The 21,822-nt window shown below is 37.4% G+C and overlaps 1 long non-coding RNA gene across 1 annotated transcript in view; it reads left to right on the top strand.

The window, feature by feature from the left end:
• The window catches only part of LOC132538312 (uncharacterized), a 33,972-nt gene extending 19,163 nt beyond the window's left edge, over positions 1 to 14,809 (top strand). Inside the window, exons 2-3 of the long non-coding RNA XR_009549706.1 lie at positions 3,992 to 4,103; positions 14,564 to 14,809. This is a non-coding gene — a long non-coding RNA (uncharacterized LOC132538312). The remainder of the gene's footprint in view (positions 1 to 3,991; positions 4,104 to 14,563) is intronic.
• The last annotated feature ends 7,013 nt before the right edge of the window (positions 14,810 to 21,822 follow it).

Below are 21,822 nucleotides of genomic sequence, written 5' to 3'. Positions count from 1 at the left end.
TGATTGGCACAAGAGTCAATCATTCCCAATAAACAAACTTTCTGAGGGTAAACACCTTATCTCCCTTGCCTGCCAATATAACTCTGTCACTAGTAGAGTGCCCACTTGGAGAATTTTGCCTGCCCTTGCTTGAAAAGAACTAAAAGTAGAAAAGTGAAATTATATGAAATATTTTTATATAAAATGCGGAAATAATATTGTAGTAAAAATTTAAATATATAACTGATGTTTAAGATTCAATCTGTGGAAGGTAAGTAGTTCATTGGTTAGAAAAATAATTCCAGTTAAATCACTGTGGTATGGTGTAGTTTCTACTTGACATACCTTTCAGTATCTCCAAGAGTACCTCATTTCCAAATCAATATAATTTACTTTGATTATTTATTAATAATTACTATCGATAGAGAGAGACCAGAGCATCTCTCTATCTTGTGCTGTGCTGAGTTATCAAGTTTAAAAAACTGAAACCATATACTCTACCATCAAACCAAGTCCTGAACCCCCATTAGAGTCAATCTTCTTTAAACACCTCAGTCATAGCAACTTCTCTGCATTAACTTTTTCAAGGTTTTCTTTTCCCTTCCCTAACAAAACTAAATCCCTCTAGAGATTTGTAGAAAGTTTTACAATACAATTAAAACTAATCTTTTTAGCTATTCAAAACAGACAAGTTTTTTTTTTTTCACTCTCTTGATAACTTACTAGAGATAACCAGCTTCATGATTTGACCCACCTAACTTTCCTCCCTGAGAAGGCCTTCACCTCTCTCCAAAACACATCTGTCATTAACCAGGTCATATAAGATCTAATTTCATTCTTTGTTAGAACATGGAGCTTCTGGTCATTCTCCTTTGAATTACAATTGCATTTGGTTATCAGAACTATGGAATAGTACTTAATTGCCTACTATCCTGGATTGTTCAGTGCAGATTCTTGGGATATCCATGTCTCAATAACTTCTTCAGAGAAAATAAATTCCACCATCTAACCGAAGAGAATCAAATTTAAAATAACTTAAATTACCTGTGTATTCCCCACAAACTATAGTGTTACCTATTTTCTGAACATCCTGTAGAAATAATTTTGCTTCAAGAGTTTCTTTGCAAATTTAGAAATCTTTAGAAAAATTTGATAACAATCTTTTTCCCCCTTCTTTTCCCTAGTCCTGTGTGCATAAATACTAATTAGCAGAGTACTTGGAACAAGAATTATGAACAATCCTTAGAATACTAAAGCAAAACTTCACTGCCACAGGGATCTGTCCAGTTTGCCTAATAAAGGTTATTGGTAGTTAATGAGTGATGCTGGAATGGGAATAGGAATTCCTGGTATTTTGAGTACTTTTCTTTCCTTTTTAAAATATTTATTTATTTATTCCTTTTTGTTTGTTTGTTTTGTTTTGTTTTTTATAACCGGGATCCTTATGCCAGTCCTTGCGCTTTGCTGCCTGCGCTTAACCCGCTGCGTTACCGCCCAACTCCTATTTTAAGTACTTTTCTAACTGATTGCACTGACTCCCATAAGATATGAAGAGTTGCAACAAAGTATGTTATAAAGTAACTAATGACTTTTCATATGACTCTTATTTAACAAAATAGCACTCTTTCCAACAATGACATTCTTGGCTGCCTATTTCACAGGAATTAAGCAAGCTCACCTTTGAGCAATATTTCTTATAAAACTGAAATGCGGGGGAGGGGGGAAGTAGGTGGATCATCTGGTAGAGAGCACACATTACCATACACAAGGATCCAAGGATCCAGGTTCAAGACCTGGACCACCACATGGGAGGGGGGGTTGCATCATGAAGTCTGGAATAGTGCTGGGCTATTTTTACTCCTATCTGTGTCTTTCTCTATTTATCATATATAGTAGTAGGATATATATCATCTGTCTAAAAAACAAACAAACATAAAAACCTCAAATAGACCAAAGAGATAGTTCACTAAGTAGGTCAAATGCCTTGCTATATGTATGGCCAAGGTTTGCATTTCTAGCACCATATGATAATATGGGGCTGGAAAAACTCTAATGTGATAGCTACTCCTTTTTCACTATATCTAGATAAAAAAAGCAGACTGAGAACAGTGAAGTCTCACATACATATGACTTTAGCTCTACCAAAAAGTACATAAAAGGGAAACTCAAATAGTTCTCATTAAAAAAAAAATCTCTTCAGTATTACTCATTTAAAAAGAAAAGGAAATCATAATCACAAATGCCAAATATGGTCCCTGTGAAGTTACTGCATTAATAAAAGTTTTATAATCATTATGTATTGTAATTAATATATATATATATATATATATATTAGTTGTGTGCCAAGGAAGAATTCAAGATAAATTACTTTATTGGGAATAAAGCTGAGGCACACAGTGTCTAATCAACTGAAAGGATTTCTTGGGGGGAATTTAGAGAATATATGATTAGTTTTGTTTAAAGAAGAAATCTGACATCAGATCATGGTCAAAGCAAGGACCTGAGTTTGAGCCCACTCCCCACATGCAGGGGGCAAACTTTACCATCAGTGAAGTAAATACTTCAGGTGTCTCTCTGTCTCTCTCCCTGTCTCCCCTTCCACTCTCAATTTCTCTCTGTCCTATCAAATAAAAAAAGGAGGAAAAAACACTGACTGCCAGGAGCTGTGGATTTATAAAGCCCCAGTGATAATCCTGGAGGCAATAAATGAATAAATGAAAAGATATTTGGTTCACCTATTACTTTCTAGTCTTTGAAAATTATTAAAGAACATTTTTAAGTTCACTATTTTCTTGTAAACTAAAAGGGGGAAAAGTAGTAAAGGAAATTCTGGAAATCTGAACTCATTGATGAGGAAGCTACCAAATATGAGTATACAACATGAAATAATTTTCCTGTGTAATTTTTTCTGAGATATATAGAATTGGGAATGCCCTTAGTAAAAAAAATTCTTATAACTTCAATTTCAAAAGATCTTTTTAATACTTAGTGTATGATGAAAGATCAAACAATATTCATGATGTGGAGAATCACCCAATATTTTCTTCTTTTTGAATTGTTTATTTATTTTCCCCTTTTTTGTTGCCCTTGTTGTTTTTTATTGTTGTTGTAGTTATTATTGTTGTTATTTGATGTCATTGTTGTTGGATAGGACAGAGAAATGGAGAAAAGAGGGGGAAGACAGAGAGGGGGAGAGAAAGATAGACACCTGAAGACCTGCTTCACTGCTTGCGAAGCGACTCCCCTGCAGGTGGGGAGCCGGGGGTTCGAACCAGGATCCTACCTCCAGTCCTTGTGTTTTGTGCCGCGTACACTTAACCAGCTGCTTAACTACTGCCCGACTCCTGACCCAACATTTTCTATAGACTCATGGAATCCAAGCAAGCAGAGGCACTAATTTAGAGAGGTCTGGTTCAAGTGATTATTTCTAATCCACATAGAATATCTTTCTGTTTCATCTTGTGTGTTTATAGTCCATATGTAAGTTCTTAGTCATTACTCACATAGAAAAGTGATAGGACTGTGTGAGCCATTCTTCTTTCAGCTCTTCTAAACAGGAATCTGCATCAAAATACAGAATATAATTTGAAATTTCATTATATGTTGTAGGTCTAGGACACTGGCTTGCATGGCTAGTAAATGTGTACAGTAAATATAGAAAGAACTATTTTCATATCCACATGTTCACCTCTCTGTTGTAATTGAGTGCCATATAAGAAATGTAAGTTCATTTGCTTCCTGGGAAAAGATCTCTTAGCCCAAAGGTGGCAATGCATGATGAGGCTCATTTTATCAAGAAAACCTAGAACTCCTGGAGTGAACTCCTGAAGTGTGATGATGAAGAACAAGGATACTGGATCCAAGCTGTTCTGTTGTTTAAGGAAAATGTTGCCTGGGGGAATATTACATACCTTCTATTTGCCTCAGTCTTCTATGTTAAACATAGATAATTCCTACTCATAAAGTGATTATAAAAACTGAAGAGGTCACTGTTTTTTTTTTCTTTTTAAAGATAAGAGATGGAGAAGAAAGAGAGAAAGTGAAAGAGAACAGAACATTGAAGCCTCCTTCAGAATAGTAGAGGCCAGGCTCAAACCTGGGTATGCACATGGCTCACTACTCAGGTGAGTTAACTTACCAACCCAAGATCATTACTTATAAGACAATGATACACCCCCACCCACAGTAAGTCCTATAAGTATCAGCTCTTCACCATTATCTTTAAATTAATACCAACCATGTCATTAAGCCTTGCTAAAATTTCTCCTAATAGTTCCCTTTCCTGCCCTTAAAAGACAACTTCATAACATCTCTGCATTGACTTCACATACCTGCATTTAGTTCTCACTTCCTCAATACATTTTCCTCAGATTTAGATGGTCATATACACTATATTGTGATACAGGCTGTTTACACGGTATTGTGATAAGCATTAAATGCACCCCAGTTTCTAAGTTTCCACTTGGAGGTCCACTCAGATCCTTGTGGGTTATGTCATTGGTAGTAGGATAGTTCCACTATAGGCAGTATCTTAACTCTACCAAGAAATCCTTAAAATGAGTCATTATTAGATGCACTGTACAGTTGAGTTACTTGAGAATCAAGTCCATCTTCTTTATATCATTGGTGCTAGCATTATAATTCTCTGATGTAAAATTCAACCCTGCTGGGCATCACAAAAGTTTTACGTGCATTAGCTCTTTAGCAACCCTTTCACTTATCTTTCTTTCTTTCTTCCTTTCTTTCTTTCCCCCCTCTTTCCTTCCTTTCTCTTTCCTTCTTTCATTTTTGATCTTCAAAATAATGTGAATTTGATATTCTTTTTGGTCCCACTTTGTATGTGAAAAAGGCTATTTCATTTCACCTTGCTAAGAGCCTGTTACAGAGGCAGAAATGACTCTGAGATCTGTGCTCTCCATCTTACCAAGCTATCTATTACATGTCATGACTAGTTGTGATCTCACAGAATCTGACTTTGTACTGGCTACGTTGTCTTTGATAAGATCTTCACCTCCATGATATATATCAAGGCCTTTTTTTCTAAACTTCTCTGACATGATTCTCTCCCTAGGACTAGTTCTTCTTAGACTTAATGTGCACTTAACCTTGCTTAAATGCAGAGTCTTGTTCAGATCCTAAGATAGGAGCTGAGATTCTATTTTTCTAGGCTGACTGGAAGTCAGGGAACTATGAACCATGAGTTGTTAGTGTCCTTTACATTTTTAAAAGTTTTATAAGACAGAGAGAGAGAGAGAGAGAGAGAGAGAGAAAGAGGAGACAGAGAGAGGAGAGCCAAAGCTCTGCTAATGTCTGGCATATAATGATATTAGTAATTGAGCCTGTCAGTTCTAAATTCTCAGGCATAAAAGCTTCTGCATTATTTCTCCAGCCATTTTTTATATTTTTAATCGGCGTGCAACAATTAAAAGAAAACAATACTTTGTGACACATGAAAAATGAAATTCAAGCTTCAATGTCTACAAATACAATTATATTGGGACACAGTTGTACCATACGCTTTATGTTTTTTTGTCCCCCCTCCAGGGTTGTTGCGGAGCTTGGTGCCAGCACTACAACTACACTGCTACTGGAGGTCATTTTTTTCCATTTTATTTTTAAATTTTTTTCATTTTATTTTTCCATTTTTATTTTTGACTAACACAGAAATAAATTGTGAGAGGAAGAGGGGTAGATATGGGGAGAGAAAGATTGTTACCTGCACACCTGCTTCACAATTTGTGAATCGACCCCCTGCAGATGGGGAGCTGGGGGCTCAAACTGGAATCTTTGCACGGGCTCTTGTGCTTCATACTATGTGTACTTAACCCGGTGGCCCCCCACTTTGTGTGTTTTCTATGGCTCCTTTCATACTATACTGGCAGAGTTGAATCTGACAGAGAGTATCTCGTCCATAGAGCTGAATATACCTCTTAACCTGCTTTAGACTTTTGCTACCCACTGTATGGTTCAGAGACCAATAGCAGCATAATCATCATTGAGAGCTTATTAGAAAAATAGAATCTCAGCTCCTATCTTAGGATCTGAACAAGACTCTGCATTTAAGCAAGGTTAAGTGCACATTAAGTCTAAGAAGAACTAGTCCTAGGGAGAGAATCATGTCAGAGAAGTTTAGAAAAAAAGGATGGCTTCTGTGCCTGGCACACCTGCTCAATATTACTATGTATCATTAAGTGTACCACTGAACTTGAACCTCCAATTTCTCATGTGTACAGTGTATCCAATTATATCTACCTTTAAATATTTCTTGGTGGAATTAAAGTATCATCTTTAGTGGAACTCTCCCAATGTCAACCACATTGAAATTCTAATTTAATACATGCCAGTGCATCCAGTCTTCACATAGTGACCTGATTTTATTAACTTCTCAGAGTCATGACCATCTCTGTGACAAGTCAGTTGGGATTGTGGTGATGTATGAGAAATTTGGCAGTGGAAAATTGTTGTGCAGCAGTTCAGCTTCAAGAACCTCATCTCATATCACCTCTCTGTTACACTCCTGCAGTCAGTGGACACTATACTAATTTTTTATCTATATATTTGTGGTTTATTGTGCATCCCATAGTATAATTTATTTTCCCATTTTTACTACAGTAAAGTTTATAGTACACTACTGATTACAACATTTTAATGTATTCAAATGTTATAAATAATACAGAGGTGGCATAAAACTGTCTAAAGATAATTGACAAGCCTACTGCCAGTATAGTACATTGACTGAAATACAGATTAGGGATGGTTTTTCATTTATTGACAAAGTCATTTATTGACTGGATTTCAGGAATAGAACCTAGTCAGTAAGTGAGGAAAACCTATACATTAAAACGTAATAGTAACTCCAAAGATTGTTAAATGTGAACATTTGGGGCATGTGACTTCTCCAATAAGTATAGACACTTTTAACTTCATTCAAACCAAGGAAACTAGCAAAACTCTTCAATATGTTTGATTATAAAGACGATAATTTCAGTGTAATGTGTGTTATAGACTGTATACACCCCTCCCTCACTTGAAACCTAACCCCCAAGGGAAGCTTCAAGTGATGAATAGTTCATGAGTTTAGAACTATCACAAATGGTTCTAGTGTCTTAAAAAAAAAAAAAAAAAAAAAGCCCAGAGGGCCTGCTCCCCCATGCCCCACCCCCAGGACCCCAATGAGGACATAAAGCAAAGATCACCATCAATGAACCCAGACCCTCAACACACACTGACCCTGCCTATGGGTTGACCTTAAACTTTCCAGATCCTATACTGTGAAAAATAAATGTCTGTTGTCTATAAGCCACCATTCTTTGATATTTTTGTTATAATAGACTGAAACAATGTGTTAGATAAAAAACAAAGGCCTAATAACATCTGTGAAGTTGTGACAAAATGAATAAGAAACTACATACAGCTTCCTTATTCTCCTAATTTCCCCCTGGTTGAGTTACCTACAGATTCACCCCACCCTAGGTTCTGGAATAACCATGGCGTTAGTCAGTGTTCAAATGAGTCAACACTAAGTCAATCTCAGAAACCTGTTCACATACTATTTCCTACAGTTAGAAACTGGGTGCCTGTCTTATGCTTTATACACTCACTCAACAAATAGTTGAGTGTCTTCTATGTGCCAAGCAGAGGGCTGCCTAAAGACAGTAGTACAACTGTGAGCAAAACAAGCTTAGAGTTCCTAGGAAGCTTTTCCTTCTCACTTCAGGGAGTCAGTCCTTTTGCCCGAGTACCTGCCTTGCTAAAATACCAAATGATCTACTTCCTCCAGACTTGCTCTCCTCAGCTCTTCTAGGAGTGAGATCCTCTGACTCCTAGTCTAATCAGCACCCCCTGCCAATACAGTAACTACAGGAGTGGTGTCTCTGTATACCACTACTTCTAGAGTCCAGAACTTTTCCATGAGTGGGTTTCATTGTTATTCACCTTCCAAATGTCTACCCCACTCACCCAGTGATGTTTTTCAAGCTCCAGGCTTCCAAACCTAGAAGGAAATTTCTTTCTGACAGAGCATCCAATTGGGTGCTTCCTAGTGACAATCTCTCATTCTTTACCAGACTCACCAGACTTTGTGGAAACAAGTCTAAGCTAATCATATCAGTGGAAACTGTAAAAGGAACTTTGGCTTTGCTCATTTACCTTTTTGGATCATTGGATATTCCTGAAGTCCTATGACTCATGCTGAAATGCCTGAATGTGCTCTGCCCTGGGTAGTCAGTTTCCCCTGCTTCACTGGACACATGTTTTATCCTCTGGGACATAAATAATGCAGTGGATCATCTTTCACTTTTGCTAAAATATTTTTCAGAGACTGGATAGGTTACCTGGGAAAGGCCATTTAGATGTACGGCATAAGTAACTTTTCTATCAAAATGAAGTCATTAAAAAATAAAGACTAATTTAATATAGAATTTAGTATTGTAACTATGACAGATTCAGATGACACACACACACACACACACAAATGTACATTTTTCTGAAAATCAATGCAGCTGAAAAGGCAGTTAATTTTCCCAAGAGATTTTCAGATTGAGTTTTAAGAAAGACTAACAACTGCAGCTCTCAATTAAGGTGTGATTTAGTAACAAAAAAGATACTTATACTAATAATACCAGGTAGGAGCATTCTTTTGCTCCACCTAAGGAAGCATGCAGTCAGATAGCATTTCAACTTCTTTTTCATTTGATTTTGTTCAACATGTTCAAGATCTGCTAGATTAAACACTGTGGTAAATAGAACAGACTTTGGAAATGAACAAGTCTCTGGTATTTGCTTTGTCCATTTCTAAGTCATTGTCATCCTAAATTTTTTACATCTAAAAGATTCTATAGAGGAAGCATCTCTACCTTCAATATGAAAATAAGACAGCTTTGAAGTATTTTCTTCTCTCTGCCCACATTTGCTGAGATGTGAAGTGTGCATTTTACATTGTCACCTCTTCCTGAGTGCTGATAGCTATCCTGGACAGGCCAGATAGTCATAAACTACTTAAATCTTAAATCAGCAAGTACACTTCAGGTACCCCTAGTAGGAATATTAGCCATCTGCTCAATTTGGCACAAAGGTGAATAGGCCATAGAGAAGTATGGCAAAAGAAGGAAAATATCTATCTTAAATGTAGAGTTAAGTATGAGTCATAATCATGGAAATGCCATGTTCCTGAGAAAACAATATATCTTATTAGGTTAGTCAAACATACCCCAGGATATGAGAATAAAGTGTTCTTTGTCATACATCATATTTTGAGTAAGGCTAAAGTTAGGCATTATAACAATTTTTTTTAAGTGGCTTTGTCTAGGATTTAACAAATGGAAGGTTTATTACAATGCAAGTTATTTAGGTAAAGCAAAATAGGCAAAGGGGCAAAGATCGCCTAGTCATGATGACATAGAGCCATGAGTCTTTAAGATAGTTACTAACACTCACCTACATATTTTTGGGTCCCAGGGAAGCAGCATGGTGGGTCACAGGGAAAAGGAGAGCAAGTAAGGGCAACTGGAACTGAGAGCACAGAACCAAGAGTGACTTTGGAGAAATGCTTGCTTAAATAAACTTCCTATATACCTGCAATCCCTTGTGGGTTTGTGTAACTCCATTGTATACTAGTCAGGCTGATGTCAGCTATATGCTAGCTATGTTCATGTCCCTAAAGTTCCCCACTTCTAGAATAAACATGGACAAAAATGCTTGGAGTCTATATGAATATAGGAGAATAAGCAAATCTTCTGTGTTGCTAGGGTTCCCTCTGCAAGCTCTGACTTTGCTTCTAAGAGCTTGGTCACAATCACTGGGTATTAGATAAAAGCTCTCTGTCAGCCTAGAGACCTGTGGTCTGTTTATCTCTGTCTAACCCAGAGATGGCCCAGCACCTATGGCAACTCAGTACAGAAAACAACAGAGGGAACCCTGAGTTCAGGTGGTTCCTGGGTGATGATCATGAATCATGGTGTTCAGGGTATTTGGAGTACAACAATCCAGGTTTTAATTTGTACTGCTCTTGTGAGGAGTTTGCAGAGGAAATATCTAACTGCTCTGGCATGAGTCCAAATAAGACTTGAGAATAACAAACTAAACAAACATATCCTCAACCTTAAGTTAGTAATCTTATTGAATATTGCACTTGCTGGATAAGGAACAGAAGCTCTGTGGAGAAATGTGATGTTCAGCAGCTGTCTGATTAGAATTATGCAGTATAAAAATTTAAAATATAAACATACACAAACAAGGCCATTGTCAGTCTAATATTATGAAGAATACCTTTAGCAGGAAAAGCAGGGAAAGTTTTGATGAACATGGGTTGCCTTCTCTGTGTGACAAAGGGAATGTATAAAGTTTATAACTATCCACAAAGACAGGAGTGAATTTCAATTACCAAACAAAGGGATGTGTGAAAAATCCATTTACCACAATTCATTGCTATGAAGTCCTCAGGGATAAACACCCATAGAGGGGGGAGGAGTCGCGAGTGACTGAATGACAGTCTAGTCACTAAAGAACAATAGCTCATGCCTGTACCATAGAAATATTAAATCATTTAACTTAGGGCTTAGCACTTTGTGAAAGAAAGAAAGAAAGAAAGAAAGAAAGAAAGAAAGAAAGAAAGAAAGAAAGAGAAAGAAAGAAAAAAAAGAGTGGGAATTAGTAGCCCAATTCAAACTAGCACACACTGCTAGTCTATGTGCACCATGGGCCCTAGGAGACCCTCTTATGGTCTTCAGAAATAGAGACTAGAGATTAACTATATAGCTCAGGTGCCTTGAGGCAAGTGACAATTTTTAATTTGTCCTACATGCTCAGTATCAATAACTCCAGGATGCACTGATTAATTAGAGAGGTTAAACTAAAGCATTGTAGCAAAAGGTCAGTAAAACCTTTAGGGAGAGGAACCCAGACACTGTTAAATACAATTTCTATTTTATCCTATTCAGTTAAAAAGCATAGGAGTGTATTATAGCATTCTACAACCAACAGTGACTTCTAGGATAAGTTTGAGTGAATACATAAACACATATCTCAATATTCTAATAAATCACATCCCCGTAGAGAAACTTGAAGGTCTAAGACACAGGGGCACAGTGAGGTGGCCTTATGATCCATACCTGTAGTAAGTGGCTGTCATTCAGAGTCACCCAATAACCCTCATTGCTTTGTGTGGCAGAAGGTTAGGGCCCTGCCTTTTGTTTCCTGGCATAGAATAGTCTCTTCCAGAAGTTCTGGAAGGATAGTGGATTGCCCAGTGAAAGCCTCTTACAGAACGGGCATTTGGTAAAGGGACATTCTGATTATCTGTCATCTCTAGGTACTCTATTATTAAGTTGTTTGAGATTCACCTTGCAATCTTTTTGTATATGGCCTTGTTTATTGCATTTAAAACAAACCTTGTTTTGCATGGGTTTAGCTGACCCTACCACACATGTGGCCTAATTTACTACACTCATAAAATGTGCTTTATAGGTTTGGGACCCTACCTTAGTACATGCTTTTATCATCTGAACAATATTTAAATTTTGACTTTTTATGGACTAAGAGTTCCTTTACAATCTTGGTTTGAATTATCATAGGTTAATTGCTTAATTAGGATTTCAGTTGCCTCTTTATTGTCTATTTCTCTATCAACTGCTTCTTATAATCTGTCCACAAATTCCAAGTAGGATGTTATGGCTTTCTGAGAAACAGAACTTAAGGACCCCATAGGAGTGCTAGGACCTGGTATCTTATTCCATGCTCTGAGTGCAGCTTTGTGTTGCAAGGTGTATCCCCTTTTTCCCAATGTTAATTTGTTCACTAGCAAAGGCAAAATCACCTTCACCTGTGAACTGACTGGGTGGGATCTTGTCATCTATAACTAGAGCTGTAGCAAAGTCTTTGTATTCATGAAACCCCAGAGCACTCACAGAATTCACATTAGAGTTTTCACCAGTTGTTTCCAATCATATGGGAGAAGACAGTAAGTATCTGTGATATGTCAACCAATAAATCTCTGTGTTTGGGTAGACTTGTAGAGACAACTTTAATTACATGTAAAACATTTAATTCTCGTCTGGGACAATGAATTTTATGTAGCTTTAAAGTCTCTTTCAGTTGTCTAGGGTGAAAATTTTCTTCCTTGGAATGTAATATACCCATAGCAAGTAGAATAAAGCAGAAGAAAGTTTAAACTTAAACATAGGTCACTTACCAGAAATTAGCATAGGCTGGTTGTGGACAAAATCAGTGTGGGTCAAAAAGATATAACATGTGTGGGCATTATAAATTTGAACCACATTAAGCAAAAAGGATTGGGTGAAAATACCCCACGTTGGGTGCCATATATTGTAATTAAAACATAAAAACTGTCTTGGGCTTTGAGCTGGAGGTTTAACAAGTGGGAGGTTTATTACATCACAGTTATTTTGGTACAGCAAAGTAGGCAAAGGGGCAAAAATCAGCTAGTGATGATGGCCAGGAACCAAAAGTCCTTACGCTAGTACCAGGAATAGAGAATGATTTCTGCCAGATACTTGCTTAAATAAACTTCCTATACACCCACAATACCTTGTGGGTTTGTACAAATCTTTTGTATGCTCCTCAGGCTGACATCAGCTGTATGCTAATTACAGTCTTTTTTTTTTTAATTTTCCCTTTTGTTGCCCTTGTTGTTGTTTTTTATTGTTGTTGTAATTATTGTTGTTGTTGGATAGGACAGAGAGAAATGAAGAGAGGAGGGGAAGACAGAGGGGGAGAGAAAGAAAAACACCTGAAGACCTGCTTCACCACCTGTGAAGTGACCACCCTGCAGGTGGGGAGCCTGCGCTCCAACTGGGATCATTACGCCAGTCCTTGAGCTTCACGCCACAGGCGCTTAACCCACTGCACTACCGCCCGACTCCCCCACTAATTACAGTCTTGTACCAATAGGCATTATTTGCTATTTTCACTTAAATCTTACAATAACTCTTTGGGGTAAATGCTATTATTATGCCCTCATCGTGGTATCTTCACTTATTGAAATCTATATGTACAAACTTCAAAATACACAAAGAGAAGCACAAAAGTGGTTAGTGAAAAAGCAATTAATATTCTTGAATAAGAGGCTTGATATTATTCTGGCAAGATAGTTCTCCTGAACAGTGTACTTCCTTGTCATGGAAGTGACCCAGGTTCATGTCTAGCTCCCACCTCACTGGAAGAAACTTCAGTGTTGTTGTAACCTTCTCTGTGTGTCTCTGTTTTTCTCTATCTGAAAAAGTTGACCCAGAGTTGTGAGGACTTGGTGATGAAAGAAAAAGGGGGGGGGGGTTTGGGGGCCAGGTGGTGGTGCACCAGGTTGAGCACACATATTTACAATAAGCAAGGACCCAGGTTTGAACCCCTGGTCCCCACCTGCAAGTGGAAAGCTTTGCGCATGGTTAAAGCAGTGCTGCAAGTGTCTTTCTGTCTCTCTCCTTCTATATCACCCCCTTCCCTCTCAATTTCTGGCTATCTGTAGTCAATAAATAAATAAAGGTAGTAAAAACTATTGTAATTATAAAAAGCTCAACATCATACATATATCAAGTCTCCCTGGACTACCTACAAGATGCATGCTCTATCCTGTAGGGAATGAAAAAAAAAAACTAATAAGTTTTGTTCAAAGAGAAGAAGTAGATAAATTTATATAATCAAGGAACATTTATGAAAAATTAGAAGATGATGGTCTATCAGGCCATTAATGTATATAATACAATTCTGATTATTAAAATGTCTTTGCATGAAAACAAGATAGAAATTGATGAATAGAACAGAATAGAATAGAATAGAATAGACATCCCACCAGTGTATCAAAATATACTCAATCATTTATTATATTATAAATTCAGTTGAAGATTAATGCATTATTCACTAGACAAAACCAGAGATAAAGGTAGCCATCTGGGGAATAAAAATACAAAATTAGACCCCCTACTTCACAATTTAAAATAAAATAACTTCAGGTTAATTAAATATTTAAATGTGGAAAATAAATAATCACTCATATTCAGAAAAAAAAAAATGGGATGCTCTTAATTGATTTTTCTACCAGGGTTTCACCAGGATTTTGCATGTGTAGGATTCCAGTGCTCCAGGAAAACTCTTTTTAGATGGAAAATGAGAGACAGACAGGAGAAAAACCCCAGTATCCAAGAGAAAATACACAAAAGACAAGCAGCTAGAGAATGGGAAATTTAAAAATTGGTCTACAATAGGGATCCAGAGTTACACAGGCTACTGTGCTAAATATGAATAGGCATGGGCCCTACGTCAGATTGTTGGGGTTTACAGTTAATGGTAATTATATACTTTTCCCACATCTGGGAGCTATTTTCTTCCCTGATCCAGATTTCTAATCCTATTCCCAACTCTGACACCATCTCCCCAGACAATAAATTTAGCCCACCTACATGTTAGCTGTGGGGCTCAGGTAAAAATTAGTAGTCATGGGTCCCTTGGAATATAACTAAATAGACTTCCTAGCTTCTTCCAACATGAAGACCCCAAACCTCATCTGCTATATTCTTATCATTAAGTTCTTGATTATTAAATAATTTGTTCTGCTTTGTTTCTTAATGTTTTTCAGTCACCAAGTTGCAGATGTTACCATGACACCAACCTGACTTCCCTGGGCAAATGACCTCACCAATATGTCCTGGAACCTCACCTCCTGAGAAACTTACCCTACTAGGGAAAGGTAGAGACAGGCTGAGGATATCAATCAATCTTTCAACACCTATGTCCAGCAGAGAAACAATTACAAAAGCCAGACTTTCTATATTCTACACCCCATAAAAATCTTTGGTCCCTACTTCCAAAGGGATAAGAAAAAGGAAACTTCTAATGGAGACGATGGGATATGGAACTCTGGTGGTGGGAATTGTTTGGAATTCCCACTCTTATCCTACAATCTTGTTGATTATTATTAAATCACTAATTAAAAAATTCTTCAGGAGAACCTGGAAGCTATGTTTATAGAAATCTTTTTAAGGTAGGTGAAAATTTTGCTTGGTCTATTGTTCTTTAATTCTAAAAATACCAATTTTATTTTCTGAGACATACCACTTTTCAGATGTAAATGTAACTATTTCTTAAACACTCTGTTCAAAGGTTAACATTATTGCTTTCTGAATGCTAATTAGCAATAAGAAAGAATGATTTATGTTTTTTCCAAAATTTCCCTCTCATTTCAAAATATACCTGGCATAAATGGCATATAAAACTTATATGTGCAGTTTAAATAATATACCATACTAAGCACCCAAGTAATCATCACTCAAATTAAGAAATAATATCCCGCATATCAAATACACGACCTATATATTAAAAAGATTCAGTTTGTGTTTTGAGAAACTTTGAGACATACAACTGATTTTCCCCCTCTCATATTAATTAACTAGTGATTTATATGTGTACATTTTGCTAGGAGTGTACATAAACACCATTCCCATCAGCAAAAGACTGTGACCCATCCCTCCCACCCACTCCCACCCCCCACTGGCCCAGGAAGATGCATGTCTACCCCTCACCACAGGGTTTTTACTTTGGTGCCCTACTTACAATTTGATCAGGTCCTGCTTTTAGTTTCTCTTTCAGATCTTCTTAGTCAACTTCTGTTGATGAGTGGGATCATCCCATACTCATCTTTATCTTTCTGACTTAGTTCACTTAACATAATTCCTTCTAGCTCTGTCCAAGATGGGTCAGATAAGATGGGTTCATTGTTCTTGATAGCTGCATAGTATTCCATTGTGTATATATACCACAGCTTTTTCAACCACTCATCTGTTGTTGGGCACCTGGGTTGCTTCCAGGTTTTAGCTATTATGAATTGTGCTGCTATGAACATAGGAGTACACACCTCTTTTTGGTTGGGTGCTATGAAGTCCTTGGGGTATAACCCTAGGAGAGGAATTACTGGATCATATGGAAGGTCCATGTCTAGCCTTCTGAGAGTTTTCGAGACTGCTCTCCACAGAGGCTGTACCAATTTACATTCCCACCAGCAATGTAAAAGGGTTCCTCTGTCCCCACATCCTCTCCAGCATTTGTTGCTGCTGTCCTTTTTGATGTATGCCATAACAAAAGGACTTTTCAAAGTTAACCCAATTACCAAATAATGTGATGATAACATTAACTATCGATTGTCTTTTTGAACCCTAAGACAGCAGGAACCTCACATCTCCACTATAGAGCTCCTACTTCCCCGAGTCCTGGAACCCTTGGACAGGGCCCACTTTCCCGTATGCGTCTCCCAATCCATACCAAATAATATTGCATCCGCCGATCACAACCTAACCAACGCAACGATTGCCACCTCAACATGCTTCACCTCAGACTGTGTCCAGAGACTTCACATGTGGAATGACAACCCTTCGGCTTCATTACTCGGGTGAGACCTTTCCTTTTATAGTACACTCTAATTTCATCTCAGGTAGTTCACTTTCTAACAAAGTCCCATAACCTAGATATACACCAGTTTCTGTGAGAGAGAGCTTATGTTCACACGTATCCATAAACTACTGCAAAATATATACCGGAAAGCAGAAGTACACTAGAGTTTGCAGTGAGTACCTCCCTAACACTTCCTCTCCACTATTCCAAGTTTGGGATCCATGATTGCTCAACAATTTGTTTGGCTTTGTATGTTAACTCTCTTTTCAATCACCAGGTTCCAGATGCCACCAGGATGCTGGCCAGGCTTCCCTGAATTGAAGACCCCACCAATGTGTCCTGGAGCTCTGCTTCCCCAGAGACACACCTTACTAGGGAAAGAGAGATGCAGACTGGGAGTATGGACCGACCAGTCAACGCCCATGTTCAGCGGGGAAGCAATTACAGAAGCCCGACCTTCTACCTTCTGCAACCCTCAATGACCCTGGGTCCATGCTCCCAGAGGGCTAGAGAATGGGAAAGCTATCTTGGGAGGGGGTGGGTTATGGAGATTGGGTGGTGAGAATCGTGTGGAGTTGTACCCCTCCTACCTTATGTTTTTGTTCATTAATCCTTTCTTAAATAAAAAATTTTAAAAAAAGAAATAATATCGCAGGTACTTTTTAATGCATTGTCACTTCACAGAAGTGACAGACAGAAGGGAGTATTGTGCTAAGAGTCAGGGACTAAATTGTCTTGTTTCTTGATCAATAAAGAAAGCTTTTTTCTCTTTAAAAAATTATTTTAAGAACATAAATGGAGGTTCAACCTTCCTCATGACAAGAAAGCCAGCAAAATAGCTGACTTGGGTAGTTCACTGCTTTGCCATGTGCGCAACCTAGGTCTGGGCCAGACCACCAAGGCACTGGAGGAAGCCTCAGTGCTGAATTTTCTTTTTATCTCTTTCTGTCTCTGGTCTCTATCTGAGAGCCAACACAGAGCAGTGAAACATCAGCAATGATAAAAAAAAAAAAAAGGAAGAGGAAGAAAAGAAACCAATGCACATTTAGCTACACAGAGAAATCATTTTTACCTAGCAGTTTCACAAAAATGTCCAATGGGAGACAATGCACAGGTATTGCTGGTGACAATTTTCAAATACAAAGATATGTCTACCCAAGTAGCTCCAAGTACAAAAGTAAATGTTTCTGAGGTGCAATGATCCACTTTGTAGCATTGTTGGAGACAGAAAATGGATGCATCTCGTGTCCATCAATAATTAAATAATGGCACAACTGTACAAAATAAATAAATAATTTATTTTTTTAATTCTTATTTATTTATTGGGGAATTAATGTTTTATATTCAACAGTAAATACAATAGTTTGTACATGCATAACATTTCTCAGTTTTCCATATAACAGTACAACCCCCCTCTGTCATCCTTTTTGGACTTGTATTCTCCCCCCACCCACTCACCCTAGAGTCTTTACTTTGGTGCAATACACCAATTCCAGTTCAGGTTCTACTTGTATTTTCTCTTCTGATCTTGTTTTTCAACTTCTGTCTGAGAGTGAGATCATCCCATATTCATCCTTCTGTTTCTGACTTATTTCACTTAACATGAATTTTTCAAGGTCCATCCAAGATCGGTTGAAAATGATGAAGTCACCATTTTTTTGCAGCTGAGCAGTATTCCATTGTGTATATATACTACAACTTATTCAACCACTCATCTGTTGTTGGACACCTGGGTTGCTTCCAGGTTTTGGCTACTACAAATTGTGCTGCCAAGAACATATGTGTACACAGATCTTCTTGGATGGATGTGTTGGGTTCCTTAGGATATATCCCTAGGAGAGGAATTGTAGGATCATAGGGTAGGTCCATTTCAAGCCTTCTGAGAGTTCTCCAGACTGTTCTCCACAGAGGTTGGGACAATTTACATTCCCACCAGCAGTGTAGGAGGGCTCCTTTGACCCCACACCCTCTCCAGCATTTGCTGCTGTTACCTTTTCTGATGTATGACATTCTCACAGGAGTGAATTGGTATCTCATTGTTGTCTTTATTTGTATTTCTCTGACAATCAGAGACTTGAAGCATTTTTTTCATGTGTTTCTTGGCCTTTTGGATCTCTTCTGTGATGAATATTCTGTCCAAGTCCTCCCCCTATTTTTGGATGGGGTTATTTGTTGTCTTGTTGTTGAGTTTGGCAAGTTCATTATATATGTTGGTTATTAAACTCTTACCTGATGTATGGCATGTAAAGATCTTCTCCCATTCTGTGAGGGGTCTCTTGGTTTGGGTAGTGGTTTCTTAAATAAAGAATTTTTTATCTAAAATATAAAGCATATCACAAGTACTGATGTGGAATAGCTTCAAGAGATTTTTAAGTGAAAAAATATGTAATCTGAGGCTGGGTGGTGGTATACTCCTGGTTGAGCACACATACTATAGTGCTCAAGGATCTGTGTTCAAGCCCCTGGTCCCTACCTGCCGAGGGAATGCTTCATGAGTGCTGAAGCAGTGCTGCAAATATCTCTCTGCCTTTCTCCCCCTCCATCTCCCACTCCCCTCTCTAATTTCTCTATCTCTATTAAAAATAAATAAATAAATAAATAAACAATATTTTTAAAATATGTAAACTGTGGAAATTTACTTCAATTTCAGAAGTTTTCCTAGAATAACCTTGCTATTAATTAAGACAATTTGTTTTATAATTCCATTCTTTCTAAGTCTAGAGCCCTACTTCAATAAGCACTGGGCAATACTCTGCTGCTTCTGTGGAAAAAGCATGTTGTTGATATGATGATGTGGTAAGTGGACTGATGAGTACTGTACCAATTTTATGTACAGTTTCTTTCTGACAATCTTTCCAGGTGTTAGGGGCAAGATTACCTTGGGGGGGCATATCACTTTTATCTGCTTAATGTTTCTTGAGCAATTTATTTACACTTTCTCCTTAACATCTGTCAAACAAGCAGAGAAGTTATAGTTTACTTATTCCTCTCTGGGTCTCTGGAACAGATTTGAAGTTGAGGCATCTGTATTGGAAAACATGAAAAATGTCCTTGAAATACTCAACATCTAAGAAATCATATCAAGCCCTAAAAAAAGCCTTCTTTTTTTTTTAGCAAAAGTGTTTGGATTTGGCAGGGAAAAAACTCAACACTAGGACATTAACAGTTGTTCAGAGGCATGTGTCAACATCACAATTTAGTTCACAAAAGGAAATGAAGACAGAATTCTTATCTAATTAAAACAACTTTGGGAGAGTGGGCAAAGGTAATTACTAAACTTGGCTTTTGGCTTGGAAAAGAAAGCTTAGTATTTCTTTTCTTGCAAAAATAGTCAGGAAACCTCAAATTATAGTGTTTGCTCTAGAACCATAGGGCATTTTTCATCCTTAAGTTCCATGACTATTGACACGTATGCATTATTTGGCCATGGAATGTTTCCTTACAGAAGCAATCATTAATTTTTATAAAGTTATGAAAGTTAAATTTGATTGAATTTCTGGAGATTTTAAAAGCAACTTAAAATAAAAATCTTTGGTATCCTATTTCATCTTAGTCTTTAATATTATCAAGTAGAAAAAATGCTATTTGGCAAGGTATTTTTCTAGAGATACTCTGAGAATTTTTGGTTGCTTCTATTTGTATATTTCTTTACTTTTACTTGAGTTTGTTTGAAATTTCCATGGTAGGACGGTATAGAATGTGATCTACTGGGCATTCAATAACTTAGTTTTTATTTTTCATCTTTTAGTAAACTGCCGTACGTTTCTGGGCTTATCAATTTATGCACTGAAACTCTATTTGTAGAATCAAGATATCTGTGGGGAATTTTTTTAAATCTATAACATGAAGGAGGATTTTTACCAATAATTGAAATATATATACAGAAGCAAGGGGGTAGGCAGTGGTGTACCTAGTTAAGCACACACATTACAGTGCACAAGGACACAGGTTCAAGCCCCTGATCCTCACCTGCATGGGGAGAGCTTCATGAGTGGTGAAGCAGAGCTATAGGTGTCGCTCTTCCTCTCTCCCTCTTTATCTCCCCCTCCCCTCTCAATTTCTGTCTGTCTTTATCCAATAATAAATAAACAAATAATATTTTAAAAAGTTTTAAATAAAGAAGCAAAACCAAAGGTGGAATTAGGTAAGAGACTACAAAAACTCATTCTTCCTTTAGGACATGGGGATGATTTTCATATTACTTCTCAGGAGCTCTAGGTTGCTTGTATAGAGCAAGATATTGACTAAAGAGTACAAACTATCAGTTATAAGAGGAATAAATTGTGGGTATCTAATGTAGGTTGCAGTGACTAGGGAGGTAGGAGAAAAAGAGACAGTGCTACTCAGAGTATAATGTTGCAATTACGCAAAATGAACATATCTAGAGGTTTAACATATAGCATGATGACTATTGTTAGTAATGTTGCATTGTATAGTTTGTTAAAAGAGTGGATTCAGGTGCTTTCACCACACATACAAAATACTGGTAACTCTGGGAAGTACTGGGTATTTTAATCAGCTTCACTGGAGAATGATTTCACTATGTATATGCATATCAAAACAGGTTGTACAGCCTACATATATATGTATATATATAATTTGATTATTTTTAAGATAATTTATTTTATGGACAAGAAATTAAAGTCATTTCCATTAAATAATTGATTCTGATGAAGATAGATTTAGTAAATTAAAATTAGCTGAATTGGTTTATGTTGTAACTAAAAATTAAAAGGGGCTTTGGCTGCGGTGCATAATGGATTTGGCTGAGGAACGGCTGAGAGTATGTTTAAAGGAATAAAGGTTGTATTAGGGTAATACAAGGGTAAAAGGCAAGTATCTAGGTGCTGCAAAATAAGCAATTATATCAGAGGTTAAGAATATGCTAGATCCATAATGTCCATGAGTAAGTTATCAAAAGTTCAGTCCCATGAGATAAACAATTATCAGCCAAGGTATAGGTTGCTTATGACTGTAGAGGAGTCTTAGACTTCACTGGCTAGCAGAATGACATGTGTTCAGTTCCCAGGAGCTGCAAAAGGACATAAATTATGGAGATATTGTGTATGATTTAGCAAATCCTAACAAAGGGATTTTCAGATGAGACTGGGCTTTTTCAGGGTGGTATGGCCTTAGACACAAAGAGATTTTCAAAGTTAACCCAATTGCCAAATAATGTGATTATAGCAATAACTATATATTGCCTTCTTAATCTCTAAGATGCCAGGAACCTCCCGCTTCCTCTATAGAGAACATATTTCCCCCTGTCCTGGAACCTATAGGGTGGGGTGCACTTTCCTGCATGCCTCCCTCAATTCATATAAAATTATATTGCATCTTCTGATCCCAACCTAATCAACACAAGGAGTACCACCTTAGCATGCTTCACTTCAGACTGTGTCCAGAGACATCAGGCATGGAATGTCAATTCTTCAGCCTCATTACTCAGGT

The sequence above is a fragment of the Erinaceus europaeus genome, chromosome 4 (genome assembly GCF_950295315.1).
Source record: "Erinaceus europaeus chromosome 4, mEriEur2.1, whole genome shotgun sequence".
Classification (NCBI taxonomy): Eukaryota; Metazoa; Chordata; class Mammalia; order Eulipotyphla; family Erinaceidae; genus Erinaceus; species Erinaceus europaeus.
The sequence above is the reverse complement of the archived record's forward strand: the minus strand, read 5'-3'. Positions and strand labels throughout refer to the sequence as shown.